The sequence below is a fragment of the Amblyomma mixtum genome, chromosome 1, assembly GCF_055824585.1.
Source record: "Amblyomma mixtum isolate Tamu chromosome 1, ASM5582458v1, whole genome shotgun sequence".
Lineage (NCBI taxonomy): Eukaryota > Metazoa > Arthropoda > Arachnida > Ixodida > Ixodidae > Amblyomma > Amblyomma mixtum.
Window position 1 is genome coordinate 296,406,085 of NC_143012.1, and position 13,499 is coordinate 296,419,583.

At 47.7% G+C, this 13,499-nt stretch overlaps 1 non-coding gene across 1 annotated transcript; it reads left to right on the forward strand.

Moving 5' to 3' along the window:
• Nucleotides 1–3,974: 3,974 nt before the first annotated feature.
• On the forward strand, nt 3,975–4,046 carry TRNAT-CGU (transfer RNA threonine (anticodon CGU)). Its single transcript has one exon. It is a non-coding gene; the product is annotated as a tRNA-Thr (tRNA).
• Nucleotides 4,047–13,499: the final 9,453 nt, after the last annotated feature.

Below are 13,499 nucleotides of genomic sequence, written 5' to 3' on the forward strand. Positions count from 1 at the left end.
TACAGCGGAAGTGTTTGAGACCATGACGGCGTGCAATCTTCGCTTCTCGAAAAAGTTCAGAAGTGGCTATGTAGTGTCCAGTGAGAACAATGAAAAACCAGATTTCTGCGTTGTAAACGCATGTGATAGGCGGCTGTGTGCAACAAAAACTTTCCCTTGTTTTGCTTTGCCGTGCGATCAACAGCAGCAGCAACGACGCCCGGCTAACAAAATTAGGCTAAACTGCAATGTGCAGAGAGCACCAGCTCTCAACGATGTGCGCTCATTTTTCAGGAAAGGGGAAGCAAAGCAAGTTTGTGCTGCTTGTTTCTTACCATGCATGATGCTGATCTCTAGACGTACTACAGAAAAGTTGGCCTACGCAATAAAAATGAACGTAGTCGTCTTCCAAGCAGCTCAAAAGCAGGACGTCGCGAAATCGAATTAAAGCGACAACGCTCACACGCTCACTTAACCCTTTTGTCTACAGGGTTTGATGCCCAGCTCGAGCCGCTCCACTCGGTAGACGTTGTGTGACAAGAAACCTAAATGCTGAAATTATCGTCAGCGCTTTGGCTCCCAAGACAAGCGAACGAAGGGTTGGAGTAAGCTTCGGATTTACACACGGCAGCAATGCTCGTTAGGACCAGCAACCGCTGCAGTTTTTGACAGGGCGCTATTAACATGGGAGAACACGCAGATACTATGAACATTTCTGTGTATGCCTGCTGAAATACATTCATACCAGTGCGAGAAACAATAATTATTTTATTTTCACTGGCACGTTAATAAGCCATTGGCTCCCTTCCCAAACCATCCACTTCTTCATTCCTTTATTCGGACTTAGATGCTGCAGGCTTTGCCCGTGTTTCTATCAGATGAGCTCTATTTAGATCACCCACTCACTTCACTCGTTCACATCACTCTCTCATCTCACTTGTTCACCTCACTAGTCCATATTGATCGCTCATCTAACTTGTTCGCCTGACTCCCTCCCTCACCTCACTCTTTCATGTCATTCACACATATCGCTTGTCCTCACTTGTTTGCCTCATTCGCTCACCTGACACGTTCACGTCATTCACTCGCTCTTTCACATCTTTCTTGCCTCACTTGTCCACTTCACTCGCTCACCGCACTTGTTCACATCTTTTGGCCGCAACACTCACTCACTCACTCACTCACTCACTCACTCACTCACTCACTCACTCACTCACTCACTCACTCACTCACTCACTCACTCACTCACTCACTCACTCACTCACTCACTCACTCACTCGCTCGCTCGCTCGCTCGCTCACCCACTCACTCACTCACTCACTCACTCACTCACTCACTCACTCACTCACTCACTCACTCACTCACTCACTCACTCACTCCCTCCCTCACTCACTCACTCACTCACTCACTCACTCACTCACTCACTCACTCACTCACTCACTCACTCACTCAACTGCCTCATTCTCGTTCAATTACTGGCACTTGCGCCCTTGCCAAACGTAAATTCTTCAAGCTTTCCGCAGTGAGTGAGAAGGAATGCGTCAGACACTTTTGGTTCGTTCTCACATGCTCATAGTGCTTGATACATTCAAAATTAGAATGAATCCGCAAGTCAGAAGTAGAAAACACCCCAGCCTCATTTTTATTTTCTAATCCTCATTAGTCGAGCCGTTACGTCATTACTCGTAATGTGCGCTTTCGACTTTTGCATATCCCTGGGTTCGGGAAGAAGTTATCGCTAGCTTTGCAAGCACATCCGGATTATGAAAAAAAAAAAACATAAAGAACCGTGGGGGCTCGACTTGCGCCAGCCTTCCTGCATCGTGGCCGATCTGTCGCGCCAAGCTTCGCAGAGGAGGGGTTACCCCAATCCCCGAGTATCTTCTAGCTTATACCTTTCCTGTTCTTTTTCGCACTCCAAGGCGCGCCTTTCAGAGGCAACGAGAAAATATGGAATCCCTTCCCCCTCCGTCTTTCCTATTTGGAATAAATCTGCGCCGTGCTCGCGGCTACGCGACACCTCGGTCTCTCGTTTGCACAGTTATTTGCATGCGGATTAAATTACGACGCTCCGACGGAGGTGCGCGCAGGATAAGGGAGAAGCCAGAGAACGAAGAAAAAGATGACCGCGTGCATTTTCCGCTTTGTGTCGCCCCCAGGTTCTATGCTAAGTGCACACTAAGTGGATGAACAAAGAAGAATCATTGTGCTTGCGTTGAAATTGCAGGAAACAGAAAAACGTCGCCATCGCTTTCGAATAGGGAATTATCTCCATAGTGCGCAAAGCTTTCTGCAGATTCCGTTGAAGTTTTAGACAGCCCGATCCTGAGGAAAACAAACATTAAGTAAATGAGATTACTTAATAAGAAAAGAAAAAAGCGGACCTAGCGAAAAATGACTAAAGCTTGAAGGAACGGGTTTCGACACGTTTGTGAAGTCAACATGCAAACTCTTTTGAGGGCAAGTGCGTTTAGAGATATAAGACACAATGTAAAATGAAGCATTTCCATCACTAATAAATAAGCCAGTAGAACCGGCTTCTATTTAGGATGTTTATTAGAATTTAAATCTCCTGACTCTAGTATGGCGTGTATATCGAAGACAAGATGAAACTAAGACAAAAGTTGATAAAAAGCAGCGAAGGTGAACTGGCGAAGAAGCCAATGCGAAACAGTTTAGTAAAAGATTGACATGTTAAATCTATCACTAACATTAATCTTAATAAACAAAGAAAATCAGCAAATTAAGGACTCCAAGAAAGTATTCCTTAAGTGCTCGAACTTCACACCATTCATACTTTTTACATTGTAAATGTTACAAACATTACGCATGACGTGCACAACTATACGGCATGTACACTGGTGCCTTAGTCCAGATTTTCTTCGTAGGCAGTCCACGAATGTAAAGGTTTGGCTTGGTTTATTGGGGTTTAACATCTCGAAGCGACTAAGGCTATGAGGGACGCCGCAGTGAAGGGCTCCGGAAATTTCGACCAACTGGGGTTCTTTAACGTGCACTGACATCACACAGCACACGGGCCTCTAGAATTTTGCCTCCATCAAAATTCAACCACCGCGGGCATGTAAAGGGGATGGCGCCGGTAATAATATCGGAGTCAACTACTGCCCGACCAAATATAAATTCGGGCGCACCGACAGGAGCTGCCGAAGTGTTCTTAAAATTATGCTTGAGGCCAGAGCGCCAGAGGCGAGAGGCCAGAGGCCAGAGATCATTATGCTGGAGGCCAGAGCGGTAAATGACATAAATGTCATACTCCTGCAATCGCAGAGCCCAGTGAGCTAGGCGGCCTGACGGGTCTTTGAAAGAGGCCAGCTAGCACAGGTCATGGTGGTCGGTTACTATACAGAACGGGCGACCGTAGACATAGGGACGAAATTTTCCAATGGCCCAAATAATGGCCAAACATTCATGTAACAAAACAGTTGGCCTCCGCTTTGCTCAAGGTCCGACTGGCGTAGGAGACCACATACTCACGGAAGCCAGGTTTGCGTTGGGTGAGAACGGCACCCAGTCAAATACCGCTGGCGTCAGTGTGGATCTCAGTAGGCGCAATCGAGTCGAAGTAGCGCAGGACAGGAGGCGAAACCAAAAGGCGGCGCAAGGTGTTGAAGGCGTCATCGCAAGCAGGCGTCCATGCGGAGAGGTTGGAGCTGCCCGCGAGTAGCTGGGTCAGAGGGGCGATGATCGAGGGGAAATTGAAGAGGAAGCGGCGAAAGTACGAGCAGAGGCCAACGAATGTACGGAGCTGCTTCAGTGAGGTTGGCTTCGGAAATTCGGCAGCTGCACGAAGTTTGCGAGGTTCGGAAGAATACCGTCTTTATGAATTACGTGTCGATGGCGTTCTACGTCACACCAGCGGTAACTCAGGACGTTCCACGTCCGCCACTTACAAACGTGGGTGGCGCTGATGAACACTCTCAAGGTTAGGTTATTTGTAAACATAAATACCCCCGAAAGCAGAAGGTTTGACAGCCGTCGCCGTAGCTCAGAGGTAGAGCACCGGACGCGTAATTCGGAGGTCGTGGGTTCGAATCCCACCGGCGGCATGTGGTTGCTTTTTCTTCTGCTTTACTAATCAATTAGCTTTAAGCGACTACATATTCAGTAATATTCTTACTTGATCAACACCACAAAAAAAAGTAAATTAATTAAAAAAATCCCCTGTGCTCCTTGGTTTCTGTGGCTGTTGGCTTCTCGTGTCCTAAAATGGTGAGTTGTCGGGCAGTAAAGCGGCGCTTTTTCAAATTCATCTGAAGCCCAGCGTCAGTAAGACAAGTGAGGACGTGCTTCAGTCGGAGGAGCTGAGAAGGAAAGTCCGCAAAAAAGACGACGATGTCATCAATATAGCAAAGAGAACTATCCCACTTGAGTCCACTAAGGATAGTGTCCATCAGGCGTTCGAAAGTTGCCTGGGCTTTGCAAAGGCCAAACGGCATGACGTTGAACTCATATAAGCCGTCAGGTGTTATGAAGGCAGTTTTTGAGCGATCAGCGTCAGCCATCGGCACCTGCCAGTAGCCTGACCTCAAATCTAGTGAGGAGAAATACTCAACTCCCTGCAAGCAGTCCAGGGCGTCATCGATGCGTTGCAGATGATAGACGTCCTTCCGCGTGATGTTGTTGAGCCGGCGATAATCAACGCAGAACCTGATGGAACCATCCTTCTTTTTTACCAACACAACCGGATACGCCCTGGGACTAGATACAAGCACAGCCCTGTTTCACAATGAGCATCAGAATGACAGCATCATATCAGAAGCAAGCGATTAACGATAACCGTCAAAGAAAACGAGAAAGCTTCATAGGCTTTAACAAGCGAACATATTTAGGTCGCTGAATAATGCCCGTAACAGAAATTAATTCAAAGAACGGATCTAGTTTTCTAAGTATAAAATTCATAAATCAACCACAGCATTAACGCCTGTTATCGCACAACAACCACCTCAAACTCATCGAGCTTCACTTTGAGCGGTCGTGAATTCTCGGATGTCAGAGCTTTTGGAAGTAATTCGACAACGCTGCAGTCACATGACACTTGTTTTGAACAAAGTGCGTGGCCCGAGAGGCATGCGGAAAATTCCGCTGCGGAATACGGCACACGCCGGCAGGCAGTAACATGATCGTGTTTACGAGCGACACTGTAAGTGACCGAAAAAGATCCTGAGAAACAACGGGTCGCCCACCACTCGTCTTCTCATTACGGCGGCAAGTAATGCATGAACGAACAATTCAGGAGTTCTAAACAAAACGCACAGATATGGAAGAAAAGAAATAAACTACCTCCCTCTCTCTCTCTTCCCAAGCCCTTACTTTCCTTCTTATTTCCGAGCCCGTATTTGTGTTTCCGCTCCGCGCCTTCCCGCGTCCGTTCCTGGGGCGCGTTCTAATTTCGTCGCTTCGTCTTAATTTCGAATTCGCTAACGAGTTACGGCCTCCCCTCCGCGTTTTATATTCCCGCACTCGTGTGCAGCTCTCCAGCCCGCGCCGGCGGAGGCGGTGGCTCAAAACCCTTTTACCACCTCCTCACTTCCTCGTCATCGGCTTTTCGTTTGTTTTCGGAGATCACCCGTCTCTCTCTCTCTCTCTCGCGGGAGCGTGGTAGCAGCCTCGATGCCGCCGTATACTGTACTTATGGGTGCGCATTTACTTTTTCATCAAACTCGTTTTCATCTTGCATCCCTCCCTGTCTTTTCCGGCCGCTTTTATTAGAGGCCCCTCGTTATTAGAACCGTCTCGAAGAAACCCGAGCTCTCATTCTAAACAGCGCCCACGGCTCCGACGGAGCTGCGTTGTTTCCTGTCCGTACACGGGTCCTTCCCCACCCGCCGTTGGAAAACCATTTGTTCACTTTTTTTTTTTCGTTTTGGGTTTGGTTTTGCCGCATAACACAAATGCCTCGCAGCAAAAGCTACCCCTTTTTCAATTTCTCTTCGCTATTTCCTTCCTTTCGACAACCCCTTCGCCTGTTTTCTTTTCTGAGCGCTCGGCGGGAGGTGGCTTGTTCTAATAGCGAAAGTCCTCCGTCGTTTTCTCTCTCTCTCTCACTACTTTCAGCCCTCTTCTCAGGGCTCGACGCCACCTCCCCTCGGAGAGAGATTTGCTTGCGTTCCTAGCATCCTTGAGAACGCATCTGTTTAAACCCGCTACCGCCTCAGCAGCCGCTGCTTCTGCCGTCGACGCAGGGTCGGTCGCTCGACCTCTTCCTCCCTCACCTCCTCCATCTCATCCTCCCTCCTCCTCCTCCTCCTCCCCCACTCCCGCAATCTTTTTCTTTCTCTCTCCTTATTTTGCTTCCGGCGCCGCATTCGCTGCCTTGTTTATCCGCTACTCCTTCGGGCCGGTCGTCGCTTTCCCTGCTTCCAGTTCGGCGCGCAAATATATTCCCTCCATCTGCGGCGCGACGCCTCGCCGCCCCTCTTCTATCCTGTTTTCATTCCGTCTTCTCTCTGTGTTGTTTCATTCATTTCCTTCGCTCGCTCATTTCAATCCTTGCTCCTCGCGCATCCCTCTTCTCCCGATTCCCTTCTGCCTTTGTTTCTACGTCATTTCCTTTCCGCGCGCGCTTCCCTGAACGGTTACGAAAACTCTCCCGGCTTTTCCATACGCGCGCCTGTTTGTTTCGGGCCGCGGCTCGAGATGCTGCTTTTCGCGCGAACGTTATTTCAGACGCCGCTGACGACGACGTCTTTTCATTGTGAGTGTTTCTCTCGCTTTTAATTATAAGCGCGAAGGGGCATTAAGAAATGTCATCGGGTTTAATTACGCGGTAATTACGTTGCTTTTTCGAGCTGCACGTCCCCGGAGGCTGCTGACGCCCTCTCTCTCTCACCCGCTTGACAAATACGCCGTGTCGCCGCTGCGTGGCTCTGTGGGGCCGGGCTGCTGCGTGCGAATGCGCGGCCATTTTTCATGCGGTAGGTTTGTTGGTTTGCGACGACGGCGTGCTGTACACGGCACACTTTTTAGCAGCGCGCCGTTGCAAGCGTCCTCTCTTTCGGCCCGGCTTCTAAACTGCCACTGATGGGCTGCTGTTATTCCATGTGCTTTTAGTCTGGCTCAGGGATGAATTCGGAGAAGTAGGCTTCGGGGAATAATGTGAAGAACTCAGCGCGAAAACTAGACGAGCGACAGAAGAGAAGACACATGCGACAATCGCCAGTGCTACTGCCATGCGTCTATTGAAGTTGTCCACGCATAGCTTACATAAAGGGAAAGGAGAGCATGTGCGGAGAGGTGCAGTTGAGGCACTCATATCAAACAACCGAGATTTTTAACTAAAATAATTTAAAAACGAACATTCACTCGAATACAAGCGTAAAGGGCGATAGCTCCCGCGCAACTATCGGACAAGTTTTTTATGCGATAAATGTTTTTATTACCGCTTCTGTCCAGAGTCTTGGTACTTTCAAATCTTGTTCTACAGGTGCTGACAACGAAACAGAATGCAATACAAGATTTTCGTTTTTTTTTTACTGCTTTCTACATTTTTGGCGTGCTCCCGCATACGGTCACTAATGCAGCGGCCAGTTTTGCCTACATATGGTGTGGGCCTGAAAGGGAGATAGCTACTTTATAACACTCCAGGGGCGCAGTTCACGTAGGTGTTCCCATGCTTCTTTCTGCAGATCCTTCGCGAAAACCAGAAACGCGAAGACAATTGGGTGCTGAAAACACCAAGGTCAATAAATGAAGTCTGTGGCCCATTTATTTCAATTTGTGGGATAGTTGGTGCCTATAGGAAACCACCACCGGCTTTGAAGACGAGAGGTCAGTTGTTATTGGCGCCTTTTTGCTTTTGTAGGATGGCTTCAGCGACTGCTGATATGGCCGGTCCACGGAAGCCTGCTTTCAAGAGACGGGAAACCTGGCCTTTCAAACTATTTTGTATTTTATAAGGGCCTCATTTTGGAAGCGTACATTCCAAGCAAAGGAACGCTGTAGCTCTCTTTAATCCCCCCCCCCCCCCCCCCCGGAAATTGTCACGTAACAACAACTCTTTGTTGGCACATTTAAGACCTGTTTAAAGAGCTGCGTGAAGTAATTAAGACCGGTGAAATAGCCTATCAAGGGATGTAGTGTTCCTAGACCTTAAAAGGAATAAAAAGTGATCGACATCTAAAAGTTTTTAAAACAAGACCCCCTTGAAAAGAAAGGGCCAAAGGACGACACTGAGAATTCACTACGCTCGTGCGAGATAATATTAAAGAGAAATAATAAAGACAGGAACCAAGCGTCTAGGTCAAAGAATCAAAATTATTTTGTAAGAGGCTCGCAGTAAAAAAATTCAGGGGGGCACTTTGTTGACCTAAACTGCGGTGAGTCGAAAGCCTTTTGCGCGGTGTTGCTGCTTGTGTCCCTGATGTGTGGTTAAGATGTCAATTAAATACACAATTGTTTGTGAATCTTAAATGCTGGAGACACTGGAGGGCGTTTGGGAGGCATCCGTCTGATTCGACGCCTTTCTGCAAACACTCCCAGCGTCCTAGACAAGGTGAACTACATATGCGTTTGCAGGAAGTAGCGTAGATATTAGCACGGTCGGCTGCTGAACGGAAGAATGGTGGTTCGAATCCCATCGTGCACACAGATTTTTTTCCTGGAATGACTAGACAAGCGGGACACCCCTGTGACAACCTTCTGTCGACAACGATGAGGCATTAAAGGCTTTCGTCTTAAAAGTCTCTCTATGTGAGCGCACCAATTTCTGGCTTGAAAATATCGTCGAAAAGCAAGTATAAAACAATGTCCTGCTGTTAAAAACATATTTGAGCATCTAGATCTGCGCCTCCAAGGGCTAAGGGGCTCACCTGCCAGCGGTTGTTTTGGGCAGCAAAGTATTTTCTCCCCCTCTCTCCACCTGGGCTCCTCGCGCGTCGTGCCTCTCTGACTTGGACTCCGGCATCATATTTTTATTATGTTTTAAGTATTGCCTCTCACGGGTGCAGTGAATTCTCACCCTCATCCTTCCATCTCTATTGCACATCGCCCCCACTCTGATATACTTCTATTATCGGCAATCCTTTCCTCCTGACACCACTCATATAAATACTCCCCGTTTGCACCTATTACGCGCATGTTTCCCCCTTGCTGCTCCGTCGATTAACCTCTCTGCTCGCACCCTGAAATACAAGCCCCTGCACAGAAAAAGAAAGAACTGTTAAAACAAAAATAATGACAAACACAAGCGGGGACAACAATTTTGTCTGGGTCGGAGTTCCGATCTTCACCCCTCATAAGAAAGCCTGAGGGGCTTACAATAAACAACAAGCATGCCGTGCTTCAAAAACAATGCTTCACTTGTTTGCCCCCGCTCCTTTTTTTTTTTATGACGCCCAAACAAACGCATTCTAAATAAGGTATAAAATAAATTAACATCGCTCCCCTAGTCTTGCTGAACTAGATGTTCTGAGTAAGAAAAACCACTACATAAAATGCACCTTTTACTTCAGACTTAACGAAATAGGAAGTAAAAAAAAGGGGGGGGGGGGGGGGGGGGCAGGAGTCACGGCTGCAAGGAACAGAAAAGAAGGAAAACGAAGGGTGGGGAAAAGAAAAAAAAAAGACTCGTAGGAACAATGCACTCCTGGCTGTTGATGAAGAACGATGAAGCAACGCGCGAAAAAACAGCTTGCCAGGGAGGCAGGGAGCAAGCTAACAAATAAGCAAAGAACTGAGCTTGCCGGAAGGGAGCGTGTGCGAGGATATCCGGGCGGGTCGCTCCGCGGTCAACACGCAGGAATTAGCCCCTTCCCCTAGACTGGCCCTGATTTGATTCATAGAAGGCAAGAAAAACCATGCGTCATGCATGTTATGGACTCTCTCTAGCCGCCCATGTACACGTTCGTGGTACTGTGGTGTCTTCGAGCGTATACAGTACGGTGCACCCTTAATGGAAACGTTTAATTTGTATTCAGGTCACTGCGACTGCAACAGTTATCCAAACAACAGAAAAAAGTGTAACCGACATGATGCACTAATACAAAGATGGTAAAGTAATATTTGTATAAGGAATTTCAATTCCCATCTTAGCTGCAATCAATACTGATAAGGAGTTCGTTCAGCTACAGGACACTTGTGGAGGTAGATAAAATGTGCGAAATATCACGGCGCAGAGAAGTCAAGCACGTCTTATCGGTGAGCGGCCCAATGAGGGTTAGTACAAGAGATCACCCATTACATGCTGTACCACATGGAAATATTTGCAGCATGGATTCAAGAAGGAAGGCTGCGATGGTTTGGTCATGTGATGAGGAGGATAGTTGTATATTTCGATCAGAAGGGGATGAAAACTGAAGGTGGTGCGAAGAGCTAGAAAGGACGACCAAGGAGATATGGCGAGATGAGGAGAAATAAAGATATAAGTGAGAAGAGACTCATTGGGTATAGGGTGCTGCGGAGAGGACTCATCAAAAACAGTGAGCCCGTATAAAGATGGGACAAAACGGTAAATACGAAGAAGGTGCCGTGTGGCTGTAAACATTGTACTGAGCGGCAATCAAATTTAGCGTTAAAGAGATAGTGTTGTGCGGTGTAAACAAAAGCGCTCATCCAAACCAGCAAAACTTCAGATACAAAAGTGCAGCCTCGCAGATGGAATTCTGCACAGATGAAGGCTGCAGCCAATGTTTCAGAAAAACCCGCGATCAGTTATTGGCAATCGCCGTATATAGAACAATAAATACTGGAATGATAGTAATCAAGGCAATCAGTGTTAGTAATCAGGTGTTCGCTCTCTGTAGTTTACAGCGTTTACAGCGTGTAGTTTACAGCTCTGTAGTTTACAGGCGTTGGTAGGGCTGCTTCCGCTGTCGATGCAGACCGAAAGCTTTGACTTCAGTTTACTCAGGAGACAGTAGACGTATAGTTTTGTTCGTGTATGTGTAAACGTTCACTATATTCATCTCACCATCCGTTCCTTCCGCGTGATATGTAGAAGATGCGAAATGTAGGATTGTTCACTAAACGTGCACTAGACGCACCACTACAAGCGAACTTGAATTGCAGAAATTTTCGACCTGAGGGTTACAGGCGCTGGAGCTTGGCACAAAAAGCAGATTCTGCCTCGCCTCCTGCCCTTAGAAAGACCAAAGGTTGTGGAAGACAAAAACGCTCTGAGATTTTTTACTTTCGTTCTGACCTATTCCTTTTTATTCCTCTCTACCGAGTAAGAAGCCGACAGTTCGTCTATTACGTTATTTTTTTTTAGTTGAAAATCTCATTCGGAACATTCGCACATGAGCGCAATTTTTTCTTGCGGGGACATTATGAAGACCCAAAATTCGAGGGGAAGAAAAGGAAACCTACAATAAGCAGCACAAAAAAAAAATCACGCCATATTTGGAGCGAGTGAACCCTCCTTCAAGGGCTAACCCGAAACACATCGGGGAAAAAAAAAAAAAAAAAACGGAGGAGGTGAAGTGCCCGGACAAGAGGAAAAAAAAATGATTCTAAACATTTAAAAAAAAGACCACCTATTTTGCAGGCCGGTAACGGCCGTTCCTCACATCCTACCTGTTCGCCGCGCTGCTACGCGTCCGCACCGATAGACACTCCCACACCCCGCTAGCGAGGTCAAAACAGCGCCTTGGGGATCCCGAAAGCCCTCGGCTTCTCCCGCGATGTCTGCGAGGCAATACAGGATCACAGTGTAAGAGGGGAGGAGGGCACCCGAAAACCGTTTCCAATCTGTCACAATTAACAGCACGCTGCTTTCGCCCCCTCTCAAAGCCGACACAGACGACGCTGAGATACGCACGTGCGATGGACGCGCCGACTGAGTCCTTCCTGCGTGGTACACTGTCTTCCAGAACGCCCGTACTGCCGAGCTGCGGATTCCTCGTTCAGGAAGCTACTCGCACGTGGCACGGAAAGGGCGGTGTGGATGGGGAGGGGGAGTGCAGTTTCTCTCTTTTCCGCGAAAAGCTAACTTGATTTACGAAAAGGCCAAGACACGAAGAACCGTCGGCACGTGAGCTTACCTGTCCGCCGGTTCGCCCATAAGACACGCGCGACCCGGTGTTTGGAGAAAAGAGGGCGGATCGACGAACGGAACGGGGCGCTCGCGCCGGTCCTCTGGAGGGCTGTTTTTACGGAGGCTAGGATCGTCCTCCTGAAGAACCGGTGATCATCTTTTTGATCCGGCGCGGGCACGTATGCTCAGATCGGTGAGCGTACAAGTGGGCTTCTGTAACTCCGGGCTTGTGCAGACTGGTCTCCGCTTTCTTGTTCTTCTTTTTTTTTTATTTGTGTCGACCATTTCCAGCTGGAAGGACTGCCTAGCTCTGTTTACAAATTTATATCGAAACAGGCGAAGTAGAAACTTGGGAGGAAAATGGCTTCCTATAGTAAGGTATAAAGTTAGAAAAACGTCTTCAAACTCTTACTGAAAATAATATTTTTGTCGTCAATCCGGAGGACCTGCGTTAAGGGCCTTTCATTTTGATCCTATCGCCATTTGTAGCAACGATGTACAATACACAGCAAAGCTAGACAATCATACGATCCGTACAGGTGTTGCAAAATTTAAGCTAACCTCTCCCGCTTCCTTTCGGATTCCCTCTGGTGCGCTTATTTTGAATGTCACCAAAGCGCAGAGTATTTATTTCAAGGCAGTTGGAAAGTTTAATACGTACAGGATAGAAACAATTATTCTTTGATTTCGCGACAAGTCGCCAGTAGCGTATTGCCCACATGAATGCTTCGTCGCAAAAGGGTTTCATCCGTTCACTCACGTACGTGCTGAGTTCACGGTGCTGCAAATAGGGAGATCAACGCGACGCGAAGACATAGTGGTACGGATGTAAATTTTGCCTAGAATTATAGAACAGCTATTTTAGTCACTTCAGGGCTTGACTATAACTGTTTTCTATCACTGCAGCGGTCAAAGATGGGCTAAACTGCACCGCTAGATATGACACAAAATCTTCCAATTCTAACAAAACAGGAATGAAAACAAAATATAAAGGCGCCTTTTTGTCTTTCTTTGGAATAAAATATCTTGGCGCTCACAATATGCTGCTCCGACGATCAGTATTCATAGCTGTCTTCTCAGCATAAGTTACGAGAAGCAAGAAAGCTGCAAGCACAGTAGGAAAGACCAGAAACAATCCAGTCACTTGGGTTAAAGAAAGCCGGTGCGAAACGGAGAAATCAGGCACAGCAGGTGGCGCGAGAGCCGAAGGGAGAGTCTTGGCTCCGAGGCAAATGGTCCTCCACAAACACCGGGCACAGCAAAGTGCTCCAGAGCCATCGTGACCGGGCACGTTCCGACCTTTCTTCCTTTCTTCGTGTTCAGGTCATTTTTTCCTTTCCCCTAGCTTCCACAGCTTCCACAAGAGTACGATAGAGGTCGCACCGGGCAAAGAGCAGCGACCAGAGAGAGAGCGAGAGAGAAAAACTCCTGCGCGGGTTACAGCAGGGACCCCAAAGGGCCAATGCCGCAGAGCGCGCGCGTGAAAACGACGGCAGAACTCTTTTGCGCCTGAGCAAACTCACTCCCG